Here is a 13,679-nt window from a genome sequence, read left to right as displayed (position 1 = left end):
TCACTCTTGATGTGTGTGTTTCTCAGTGTGTGGCAGCCACTGTTTGTGTGTCAGGTACAGTATGTTTGTCCAGGTGTTTGCGGGGCTCTTCTTTGTGTTCCTGTTTGTGTTTCGGTTGCTTTGCGTGAACAAAGTGTTTTCGCTGCTTCTTAGCGTTAAAGGACTCTGCCATTGTCTTGGTGCTCATGTCTTTGTGTAGGCGCACCCAGACTATTGTGCTGCCACTGGACTCGGTGCTGGCATCGCTGCTGATATAGAGCTTATTGAAAGTGATTGTTGCCGCACGGATGGGGTTCATCTCAGTAGGGGTGCACAGACAAAGAGAGGGTCCTTTACCTGCCTCCGCCAGACGCATGTGAGCGATAAGGTCACCTTAGGACCCTGCTTGGACCTCCTCCACCTTCACAGCGTCCTCATCTTTCCTCTTGTGAAACAATCCAGACAATAGAGGCAGATGTGTGAGGGATTAGAGGTCAGAGGGTTGGGGAACGCAACATCTCCATTTCCAGGATCAATCTTCAACCGCTCGGTAATCTGTGGCCCCGGGCAGCAAATACCTCCAGTGGTCTCTCTGGCTGAGAGCTGGCATTGCCAGGCTGTGGGAGCTCCTGCTGGGTGTGGGTGCTGATAGGATAGTGTGGGGGTGGGGTTATCACCTGATCGCGTGGATGGATGGCGGAGCAGAGAGATGAGCAACAAAGGGTCCTCGCTTTGTATCCGAGCCTCACCTAAATCCTCACTGATTGATGCGAAGCGTGTGTGTTTGCCTACGTATGACACAGCCACAATGATAACGTGTGTCCGTGTGTACTCTGCGCGCACACATTTGTAAAGTTTTAATCTGTAAATGTGGAATAACTTTGAGTTCTTCAGAGCAAACGGAATATTATCCCCAAGTTCCCGTTGTTATCTTGTGTACACACATTTGTTTATTTGATACAGCCCCTCTCCACCACTGCACTTCTGTATATCAAAGACAGCAGTGCAGAGCGCAATTGGAAAATGGCTACCGTGGAGAAAGGTCTCTCTCTGCTTTGCCTGTGAAGAGGCAGAAAAAGCCCCATTCTCTGCTCCCTTCTTAGATCTATTTAAATAATTGAGGAGTAAACTGACAAATTAGGCACCTTTATGGACGCCCCTGGGCTCTCTCTGGGGTCCTTCAGTTTCCCCAGTACAAGAGAGCGCCACCAGCCACAGGATAATATCTCTGTGTGCTTTGAGAGGAGGAGGAGAGGAGGGGGGGTGGTGGTTGAGGAGGAGGAGGAGGAGGGTAGTGGACCAGGAGGGGTTTCGCCAATCAAGCGGGCCACACTTCCTCCCCCAGGTTCTAATTTTGTGCCACATTAAAGAGCTCGGCCTCCATTTAGGACACAGAGAGGCATTTTCATAATTTGCCGGGTCTCTCGACTAGCTCGGGGTGCCTTTTTTTCCCCCTCTCTCTCCTCCCTCTCTCTCGCTCACTCCGTGTCTGAATGGAAGGCCTGGGGAGGAAGAGGGGTAATTCATCCGCCTCCTTTCAACCAACCGGCTTCAGTTCTGCATAATGTTGCTGTTAGGTGTGTATAGCAGCTAATATTTATCTCTTTAATAATTCTCCATTAGACCTGAATATTATTTGCCGTATAAAAGCCAACACTGCTCATTGTCGGCGGTACAAAAATGGTGTCATTCACGTTTTGTGGATGCATTAGGGCTAATTCATACGGCCGCATTTAGCACTTTGAGTTCAAGACTGTAGTGGGTCTAATCTGTGACCATGCAGCCAATACAGCTGTGGCGCTCGCATTGATTAAATCTGCGATGTAGCATACATAGAGCACATAATCTAGGTTAAAGTTGTTTCATTTCCTCTCGCTGACACCATCCATTCATGCACTACGGCATGCGTAAGCATCGATTCATATGTGATTGGTCACATAATTCACAGTCTCAGGGGGCATTTCATCGCTGACAGACAAGCTAATCTAAAATCCCCCAATTTACAAATGAAAATCCCACCATCCAATTGAGCTAATAGAGGGACTTGAATGGGATAATAAGATGTGGTGTAATACTGTGTAAAAAGCCTGTAATGTTGTGTCGGTGTAAGAGCCTGTGTGACTGGATGTTTGACTGTTTGCAGTGATTACAGGGGCCTGCGGGCCTGGCGGCGGCTCTGTGGCTGGGACAGGGAGCTTCTCCCTGGGCAAGGAGATACGCCTGTCTGCCCCTTCTTGCTGGAGCTACAGGGACCGGGATGTCAGGAGGGGAAAGTGCTCCCTGTGAGCTCCCTCTCTCTCTCTCTCTCTCTCTTTTTTAGTCTCTGTCTGTCTGTCTGTCTCCCTCCCTCTCGTTCGCGCTCTCGCTCTGTCTGTACTATTGCAGTGCTTGCAGATGTGCACAAACAAGGGAGGATTAAAGCAAAACGAATCTAAACAGACAAATGGAATTAGAGTGATGGGTGTCGGTGGGCTGGTTCACAGTGATAAACATAATGATGCTGTGTGTGTGTGTGTGAGTGTGTTCCTGTGTCTAGGGGATTATCAGTGGTTAGGTGTGTGGTGTGTATGGCTGGGTGACTGCTTCTGGGTGTCTTTGTGTGTCTGCCTATCTGTCTGTGTTTTTGTAATTATGTGTGTGTATATTTACTCGGTCTCCACTTGTGTGTGTGATAAATGTTTTCCACAGTGCCTCACCAAAAACGAGTCTCTACGCCCTCTGCATGTGCGCACTTATATGTTGGGGTCATATTTATGTCTTGTCTTTCACAATGTCTGTTTGTGTTGGTGCACTGGACATCAAAAACTCTTTGCCTGATATTGACACATGCCTAGAAAGATGTTTGTGGAATGTGTCGGTCCCGTAAACCAATCTCGTGCTGCACCCTGCGGTTTATCTGCCAGTGTGGTGTGTGTGTGTGTGTGTGTGTTGACTTGTTTTCTTGTGGCAGGGGTCTGTGTGTTTGTGCACCGAGGAGGTCAGGAGTGTGGAGGAGCCAGCAGGGGGGCCAGTGATCAACAGCCTGGGGCTCCCCTGCCGAGGGGCTCTGGGATTAGGGCTAAACCCTGCCCTGCCAGATGGGCACAACACATCCCCAACATAGCACACCAGCACCAGCACCTTTAGGTCCGCAATCGCCCCCGCCCCCTTCTTCTGTGGAAAAACTAGGCGACTGGAACCATGCTAGATACTCACTGGTACGCTCTCAAAAGGCCCAGAGGTTATTAAAAGTGCGCTGACATGATCACAGTTCATTTTATGTGAAGCCTACCGAGCGTCATTGTTGTATTTAAAGAATGAGCCTTCCTCTGTTAATTAAAGTTTAGAATTCCCGTTAGCTTAACATTGATTTGAATGAGTTTGTTTGTTCATGCCAGCCATGTCAGTGAACGCATCATCAATCATCTCTTCTAAGGACCACACAGGGTGGTGGCGCCGGAGACGAATGAGATGAGGTACTCTTCAAAGTGTCAGCTAGTGGACAATTTGGCCAGTCAGCAGGTTCAAGGGTATCGGAAATGAAACTTACAGGTTGTTTTGATGTGCTGTATTTCAGAGCCACGGGCAACACTGAAATGATAACGTGTGTGTGTGTGTGTGCAGGTGCATATGTGTGGGGGTAGGTTGGTGGCTGTGGAATCAGCAGTGTGTTGATGGCTTCCTGCTCGATTTTCATCGCACACAACTGGCACTAAATTGTCTCCAGTGCAGTTCATGGCCAAGTAGAGTCGTGCATTTATTTATTAGTTTTATTCATCTTGTTCAGTCACGCAATTTTTGTCATCACCGGGGCATAAACTGGGATTTTATGGATCCAGGGAGGTCTGATGGTCCCTGTGGTAACCTGTTGCCATATACTGTTTCAGATTAGCATGCCATGTTGGCATCCTTTCGAAGCTGTGCTGCTGTAGAAAGCTGGTTTTGCATGCCTAGAGTTTCATACTGTTGCTAGCAGACAAAAGCACTCACAGTTCAGTAGTATACAGTGTCAGCCTGCCATAAGTCTTCGTGATACTACCCTACCTGGATCTGTTATCCACTGCTCCCCCAGCAGACTTAGGAAATCGTCTCTGTATTAGTAGAAAGCAGATTACATGAGTAAAGTGTACAAACAAATAAAAGATTACAGGCTGTGAACATGTTTCAGTCTAATGCCCTTTCAACAAGCAGTGCTCAGCACAATGCTTTTCTCTCCCCGAGCTAAATTTGGATTTCCCCTCTGATGTGAAGGCCTGCTGGCCAGCTATGTCTTCCACCAAGAGCACAACCTCTGTAATGACAGTGTTCCACACGACTGGCCTGTCTCCTCCGCTGGTATTAGTTAGGCTTTGGAGTTCAAGTGACTACGGGGTTTAAACACAGGATTTTTTTTTTTTTAAAAAGAGGGGGGAAGAAAGACTCGCTGTTGTTCTTGAAAAGCTGTGTTTATCCAGGATTAGAGACACCAACATGTTAATAATTGTTTCTCACAGAACTGCAAAGAAGCACTTTCCTGTAATCCCCTAATCAGGCATTACACCTCTGAGCGAAGCCACAACGCAGGCGCGTGGTGTCTGTGACGCAGCACGCCCACACTGTGTAATACACCCACGTCTTCTCCGACACCACACCCTCGATCTACAAAAGCACCTGCTCTATTCACTTGTTTTTAAATCTGCTTTCCTGTACCCACTACATCCATTCACTAACAAAGAGCAGTTGTGTAATTGTTTTTAAGAGGGCATCTGCTGTGAGTATTAGATTGTTTTCAGTCCAGAAGGAGAACAGTTTGGTGTATTGATACACAACAACATGTATGAAGATAGATAAAGTGAGTCTGCTCTCTAAGGTTGTTGATGACTTCCTGTAACCAAGAAGTAGTGTGATGCATTGACATCTTAAAAATTTAGCTTTTCTCGTGAGGATCATTTTTTCAAAATTTAAGATGTGAAATGATTTGGCCAGGTGTCTCCGCTAAGGAAAATAAAATAAATATAATGATAAATGATAAATAACTATATATAAGGCATAAAGATAGTATAATAGCAGTAAAATGAAGAATAAAAACTAAAGGTATAAAGCAGTAAAGTATATAAAAAGAATAGATATATGCATATACTGTATATATATTATCATATATAACATCTATATAAATAGCAATACAGAATATAATAGAAATTTAAGATATAAATAATATAAAGGTATAATGCAAAAATAATTTTAATAGAAAACAACAAGTATGAAAACAGAATATAAAATGCAAGAAAAGGTGTAACAGAAAAAATGTAAAAGGGCATAAAAATAATTTTAAAAAGTATAATAACAGTGTAGCAGCAGTGAAACCAGTAGAAAAGAAAACATTTTGCTTTGGATGATGATTTTATGGCCAGTTGTTGGTCTTTTTCCGAATAAAAGCCTTTAAAAAAAGGAATATGCTATTCTCAGACAGTTCCACCATAGTTTGTGCACCCTGCTCCTGTGTTTCAGTGCGGAGCTGGAATGTATCACCTCCTCTGATGCTGCCAAGGTCACATAGCTTGCTAGTTGTTGGTCAGCATGTCAGCTGTCCTCTGTAGTACAGTGGCAAAGGGTCAGATGAAAGGCCACTGTACATGCTGAGATGATGACAGGTCTGAGGCCGGCCCTCGGAATGTGAGGGCACAGCCACGCCGGTTATCATAGAGAGATGTTGGTTAGCTTTGAGAAGTCTTTTAATTAACAGAAGCCTTACTTTACTACCATCGAAAAGGACTTAAGTTTAGTATGCATTCGTGTGTACGTTTCTTTGGTGATGTTAGTGCGTCCAACGTCACACAGATGGGTGTTTGTCCACCCCCACCTCATGCAGCTTTTCAGTTTTTCCATTTTCACAGTCAGTGTAATTTTTTTAATTTTACCGTATCCATTGTTGGTGTTGAATGTTTGTTTGTTGTTGTCCCCCCCCCCCCCCCCGTCTCTGCCCCATGTCTCCTTGCAGGGCCTGGTGGGCGAGTGCGATGAGGGGATCGGCAGGGATTAACCTGGGGAATTTAATTAGTGGAGCTGTCGTCCCTGCCCTTAACATTTCAATCTCTCTGGGCTGGCTGGCTGGCTGGCGGTGCCGGGGCTGGACCTGCGATGGCCAGCAGCTGGGGAAGGAGGGAGGCAGGGGGAGGTGTAGGGTGCAGAGGCAAGACACGTTTTGACAAACAGATTAGTCTAGCGCCGTGATGGAGTGTTCCTGGTAGGGGGAGGTAGAATATGGAGTAGAGGAGGGCTAAAAACCGTAAATACTGTCTTTTGGCCTTAACACACCTAGGAGGAAAAAACATTATTTATATTCTTTAACTTTAAAGAATCGTAATAAGCAGCTGTAGCCATGCGAGAGAGCACTTCTTGTTTTTTTTAACACTTAAAAGGACTCAGTGACTGATAGTGAAATTTTTGTACCGCTTAATTGCTGAGTTTTGGTGTTGTCTAATAACGCTGTTAGTTTTTGTTAAATCAATATTTTTTGGGTTTAAATTAGCTGTTTTTTTAAGCAATTTCAATATTTACGCTGATTTTTGTTAATATTTCTTTTGTATGCATAATTTGTGCATCCAGCTTTATGTTGCCTCCATGGTGAGCAATAGAAGGGAGTAGCCAGTGTGAGCTTGGGGTAATAACTACTCAATCCAAAGCCACACTGTTGCATTGTAATCCTGATGCTAAACTCCCCATTAACCCATCTGGGACCCTACAACAGCCCAGTCCCCCACCTGCCCCGCAAACACACACACACACACACACACACAAAGCGACTGTAGCTGTATGTTAGATGTCGTCTGTCCCGTTAGCGCCTGCTGGGGGGGGGGGGGGGGTAGGCGGGGGGGGGTCATGTCAAGCAAATTAAAAAAGCTGCTGTAGGAATGCCGCCAAGTCCCACAGGAGCAACCGGCACCCGGCCCCTCTTCCAGCGCTGACCCGCTGGTCACTGGTGAATCCCCTGTTTGTATTCCACACACACACCCGGCTCTGGGGAGCGGTCCCAGAAGCCTCCTGTGGGACTGCTGATAATTTAAGTCAAACATTATGTCCCCCGCTTGTTTGACACCCATTTAAAGCTTTTCAATCACACGTGTTTGCGACAGTCCATCGCCAGCCTTGGAGTGCTATCCGTGTCACAGACCTAATCAATTCTGTTTGATCAGGTGCCTCATGTCAAAACAATTGATTTTCTTTTGGAATCCAATTGGTGGACTGATAATTCAGAATAGGGTAGATGTCCTTTTTGATTTTTTGTTAAGATGTATTTTTTTTTATAACAGCGGAGCCGTCAGTGGGCTTATAAACCCCCCTTCCCCAGTGTGCCTCCCCATCTTCCCAGCATGCCCCTCCCGGTGCGTGGCTGGCTGGTGTCAGTGTGTGGCACTAATTAAGGACTCTTTAAGAGCTATGGAGCATACTCATTAATGAACTGTAGCATCCTTACTGTCCGTGGAGTGAGGAGGGGAGGGGTCGACTCAGTTTGAGGGTCTGCTGGCCTCGTGGCTCGCCAGTTAGTTGACGTCCAGAAGGTTGGAGAAGACCCTCTGAGATGAGGAACAAGGTTTTCAAATTTCCTGTTGATTTTTAAAAACATGTTGGGTCATTTTAAGGGTAGTCTGGCTTTAATTTTACTAGCTTTTAATTCATCACAGTTGACATTGGTGTTGGCCTATTTTAATGTCTGTTGACATGTTTTCTGTTTTTATCATTTTCCAGGAATTATTATTAGTTAGCGTCTTATTAGGAGTTTATTTAGAGTCTTCGGAAGTTTCTCTGCCCAGTTACACCCCCCCCCCCCCCCCCCCCCATATTAAACAAAAACAGAAAAACCTGCTCCAACTGTCCCCCTCCCTGCCATTTGTTTATTCCATTTTCATGGAAATGCAACACAAAAACAAATGGCTGTGTTTGTCCTTATGAAAGTAGGCCAAACAACCGCTGACAAACAAGAGGGGGGGAGTTGTAGGTCAGGGCGCCACAAGCCATGTGTAACTGTGCCTGACGAGAGAGCATGACACGATGTAGTGAGCCACAATAGACACAATAACATACAAACACCCCTGCCAGGGTGATGTAACATTGTCTAGACTCAATGAAAACACATACACATACACACACACACACACACACACACAGAGCTTTCAGAGTGGGAAATACAGGGAGTGGACAAATTAACAGGAACAGCACACCATAAAAGACATGCAGCTGTTAAGTGACTGTTGGTGATATTAAATCTACTACTGAATAGTTTTATAAAAAATAACAGAGTTATTGAGAGTTAGTCTTCAACAGAGACTGAAAGAGGTCAAGTGGGACTGATTAAAACGTCGTTCTTCCACCGGAGTTCATAAACCACACGGGGACAGATGGGAGCAGCTAATCATTGCTTGTTTGAACTGATCAAATTGTATTGATCCGTGAAGTGATATGAATGAGCAATGACTACAGCAAGTGCTGTTAGAATGGATTACAAACTAACGATTATTTTCCCTGTTGATTATTATCTCGATTAATTGGTAAAAAAAAAATGTCGATCAGTGTTTCCTGAAGCCAAAGATGACATCCTCAAATGTCTTGCTTGTCCGCAACCGAAGGATATTCAGTTTACTTTCATATAGGAGTAAAGAATTCAGAAAATATCAACAATTAAGAAGCTTGAAAGAGAGAATTTTTACTCAAACTCAAAAAGAAATGTTTCGATTTAGTTAATAGTTGACAGCTAATCAGTTGATTGTTGCAGCCACACATGGAGTGACTTTTGTTTACTGTGGAAGTTGATATGTATTGTTTAAGCTTTGCAAAAGAGGCCACTATAAACGGAGGTTAATGTTTTGACCTGCTCTCTAAAAAATAGTAACAGATTTGGATCAGATTTTAGAATTTGCACATTTTTCAATGGAGTTCTGAATTAATTTCAGGGCTTTTATTTAGTACTCTGACACAGTATAGTTCCTCTCAAGTGCACCATTGTTCATCACAACACTGAGCCAAGATCTGTTAGACTACTGAGCAGCGTTTGTGTTGCACGTTAAAATCGGTTAAAAGCCCAAGTTTATAAGTGCTCCAATATGAATTTTAATTAGTAGCAGAAGTTGACCTGTTAAGTATTCAAGTGTAGACCTCATTTAATTATAATAGACGCAATTGTTTTTAAAATACCCCCCTTCGCCTCTCTCTCTCTCACACACAAAAATGCACATACACACACACACACACGTCATACTCTTTGTCTGCTGCCCCATCGTCTGGCATAATACCTCAGGTTAGACACACGCACACACACACACACACACACACACACCCAACAGATGCCCCCTGACGCTCATTCACATAAAGCGGGCACGTGATCGACGGCCCCGAGTCCACAGGCCTGCCAGCCTCATGGCATTGTGTTCCCCCTGGGCAGGCAGCCGGCCTCCCTAAATACCCTTTTGTCTTGGGTGGGATAATAACGCAGTGGCCAAGCCGCTGGTGTGGCACGCGCACAGCCACTCATCGCCCTCTGGTCTGTGACCTAAACAGGTGGATAGGAGGGTAGGGCTGGTCGTGGCGGGTGGATGGAGAAGTGTGGGGGGGGGGGGGGGGAGGAGGAGGAGGGGGGGGGGGGAGGAGGAGGAGGGGGGGGGGGGGAGGGGAGGGGGAGGAGGGGGGGGAGGGGAGAGAAGAGGTTGCATCTGTCCCCACACTCAACGACTCCCAGGGTCAGCCACTGCCCCATATGCTCTCAGGAGAGAGGGAGGCACGCATGCACACCCAGACTAACAGGTGGAGGGGGGAGAGGGGGGATTAGGAGAGGTAAAGTTGATCAGGATGGAGGGATTTTGAAACTGTCAAATTAGCTGTATGAGACCAGTGAGAGAGATTTGACTATACCCGGAAGATTTCACTTAGAGGAGATTCTTAACCCTTAAGCCATTGTAAATGTTTGGCCTGCATTATGAGGAGCACTTTTTTTGTCGCTGCCTCGCAGCCATATTGGCTCTCAGGCCCCAGAGCGCCGTCTCTTCAACAGGCAACTGTTTCTGTGTTCGTGTAGTCGGCTCACTTTTAGAGGCAGAAACTTATTTGTGCTGTAAGATGTGATGCTTTCTTAAAAATCCTCATATTAACTTGTGTTTCATGCACTTTCTTTAGGTGTATGTGAATCATCTTTGGGCCACTCGATGTTCTCAGGCATTTTTTGAGCAGATTAATAGTAAACCAGCCCTCGGGAAGGGTACAAGAAAAGTGATATACCTCTACAGACTCCATTCTATCAACATGATCACATCTTTTTACATGCTTAGCTAAAACCCTGGCTTTTCAGATTCAAGTTTATCGTGCCATAGTGTCAGGCCTTTTCCTCCCGCGTGAAACTACTACCATGAAGACAAATGCACATCATGATAGGAGATCATTTGTGGCTGGTTGAAAAAATGCACCTCAACCAACCTGAATAAAAGCTACTTGCGTATAAGCTGCATATATTTGGAGGCATGTAGTGAATGTGGAGCAAAAACATAAAAAACATTTAAAAAAAACTTTTTCACAGCACAGATTATGACTTGTAAAAGCAGAAGAGCACAGGTAAAACAATGGCCAGAGTAAGCCATAACAGTGAGCCAGAAAGGACAATACACAGCTTGCCTGAATAGATCATATTGTTTTTAATGTTATAAATGACACATGCGGAGCCAAAATGTCTACCGTGAAAAGGTCTGTGGCAGCGCTGGGTCGCAGGTGTGAATGGGCCCAGAGTGAGTGCATACTTCTGCCTAGGCCCAACAGTTCCCTTTAATTCAATCAAGTCTAATCCAAATTTAAAATAAAACATATTTGAATCTGCGTGATCTGGATTTTTCTTTGGATCCACATCAAATTGTATTCACTCGATGCCAGTCGTCTAAATACACCTGATTTTTTTCATTAAGATCCATCCTTTATTCCAGGATAAATTGATGAAAAAAAAAAAAAAAATAGCTCTATCTTGCAATGTTGAATAAAGTAAGGAATAAATGTCCTGTATCCGTCCCCCTATCTAGATCTGCACCAAAATTTGATGGGGTCTATACTGGGCCGAGACCCGTCCTCCACACAAGCCTCGTGGAAATCTGTTACATAGTTTTTGTGTAATCCTGCTGACAAACCAACCAACAAACGGACACATGTGATACCATAACCTCCCTGGTGGAGGTACATATCACCTCTGAGAGTCTCTCAGATGTTTAATGTAATAGCTATCTTCACTGTAAAGTCAAAGTAAAGTTTCCGTGCTGCTGGTGGGGAAGCGTGTCAGCGTTGTGGAGGTGCTGTTTCCAGAAGTCGAACTGCATTTTTTGAACTTGTGTGATAGAGACGCCTGCTTTCATGTATTCGAGGCACGTTGGATAAAGGCGTACACTCGCTGGGGCCGTGAATCCTCAGGGCTTAGCCTCCGCGCGATGACACCCTGAAACAGTTCATTGATGTATAACACTCAATGAAATATTGAAATAAGCAAAGAGGAGATTCTGCCTTCGGGCTGATTTGCCTTTTTCCCCCGTCTCCTCCGCACTGTAGTCTGACTGACTAACTGCTGTCCATTTAGGGAGAGTGGAGGAGAGGGTGGGGGGGTCTCTGAGCTCTAATCTGTTGGATGCAGCTAATTAATTTTTGGTTTCCTCCTATAGGCCTCCTGTCTCACAAGAGAATAGTGTTTGCAGGAGATTAAGAGATAGAGTGTTTGTTAGAAAGGTGTAAATTATCAGCGAGGCCTCATCACGTGCACCTGTGTTAATTGTTCTAATGAGGGGTCTCGTGGGCTCGGCGGCCCGGTGAGGAGGAGAGAAGTGGGTCTTTCACAGGTAACCTCAGTGTGGATGTGGCTTAAAGGAAACAGGGGAGCCAGATGTACTTAAACAGTCTAAACACTTGTTAAAGAAAGAAATATTGTTGTATCACGTCGCTGCTTTAAGAGAAAGATTGCCCTTTGTGAATTAATTCATTGCTGGATCCATGCGGCCAGGGATTAATGTGAATTGAGAAAATGACAGTGTTGCACTACTTTTTCTCTTTTGAGATGCACTGTGGCTGTTTTTTTGATAGACCGTGTAGCCTGTGGTGAGAGTACGGAGAGAAATTGGCTCCGTTCACCATGAAGTCATTAAATTTGTAAGCTATTTGTGATCAAAAGGTGTGTTTGAGGCCATTAACTATGGAGTTTGATCATGGCTTACACGCAGTGTCAAATGTCAGTCGTTCCTGCTATTTCCCCACAATTTCAGTTGAAAGCGAGTATTAAGCAGAAGAGAATATCAAAAGCGTGCTATGTAAATGCTGTTAAGTACCGCTACTGAAGTTTTGCTATATGCTGCATTGTTTCTGACTCACGTTCGATGCCCAAAATCACTCAATTTTACTTCGACTCAGTGGGAGTTCAGGTGAGTCCATCAGGACCACACGCCGCGATGGTCGACATTTTATGGACCAAACCATGCAGCAATATTTCGATCTTGAAGGTTCCCTCTTGACCTTGGAAACAGCAGCTTGAGAAAACAAACTCTCGCTGTAGGTTCCCAACTTCAAACACATCTTGGGGCCTTCAACTGAATTTGCGGGGGATAGCAGGAACAACTGAACATCTGCATCCGCAGAGGAAGGCCAAAAGATGTGGAAGAAAATGGGTGGGACTATTATTTATTTTTATTTTTTTTTTGGGGGGGGGGGGGGTTATCGTCACCATTGAAGGATTTTTTTGAATTGTAAAATACTTTTTTTGTTTATAGCAGTCAGAATAGGATCTTTCTCTACATATTTCCACTGCCTGAAATAACATGTTTATTCATATTTGTTAAAGGTGCACTACGTAGATTTGGAATATAAATTTTACAAGAAGCAAAAGATCTTCATTGATTGGATTTTATGTCTAAACAAACAAAATAAACTGATTTCAGTTTCACAAAGGGCAACACAATTTCATACAGTTTTACTTTGTTTATATGTGCCGGACCCTGCCACCTTTCTAGTTTCAAACAGTGTTCTGGGGACCTTATTTTCCTCTGAGAACAGCTTGTGTATTCAATTACAGAAAAAAAAATACATTTCTGAATTTGCATTATTACCTCATTAATGTTGTAAATATAAAAAAATTCTGAGTTTGAATTTCTTGAAAAACTACATCTTTCCCCTTTAAAGTTCTTCGTTATTGGCTTTACACAACGCATGTATGACAGAAACCAACATACCAATAATGAGAGCCGTCCTTTGGCTTTGGAGCTTAACGTGACTCTGTTTAATACTGAGTGGCCAAATTGTCTGTTTGAGCTCTCAGCAATATTAATGTCCATTAGACATCAGTTAGGGGTGGTTATAATTGTAATATTTCAGCACTTTACTCTTTACTATCCTGCTGTGTGTGTGTGTGTGTGTGTGTGTGTGTGTGTGTGTGTGTGTGTGTGTGTGTGTGTGTGTGTGTGTGTGTGTGTGTGTGTGTGTGAGAGACATCACCATTAGGACGACGCATAATCCGCTATGAGAATATGTCCATTTGTCCCCATAAGGAGATTTTTTATTAATGGTCGGGGGGATCATTTAATCCAGGGAATTTGGATATGTGACAATCTATAACCTACGTTTTCTGTTAGGGACAGGGGACTGTTTCTAAAATAGTTGATTTGCACTGAGTGGTTTGTCCCTGAACTGTCAAAATAAAACATAAACTCTTAAGCTAAAATGTCCTTTTAAATGGGCAGCCT

Source organism: Sparus aurata, chromosome 16 (genome assembly GCF_900880675.1).
Source record: "Sparus aurata chromosome 16, fSpaAur1.1, whole genome shotgun sequence".
Classification (NCBI taxonomy): Eukaryota; Metazoa; Chordata; class Actinopteri; order Spariformes; family Sparidae; genus Sparus; species Sparus aurata.
Note: the sequence above shows the minus strand (reverse complement) of the source record.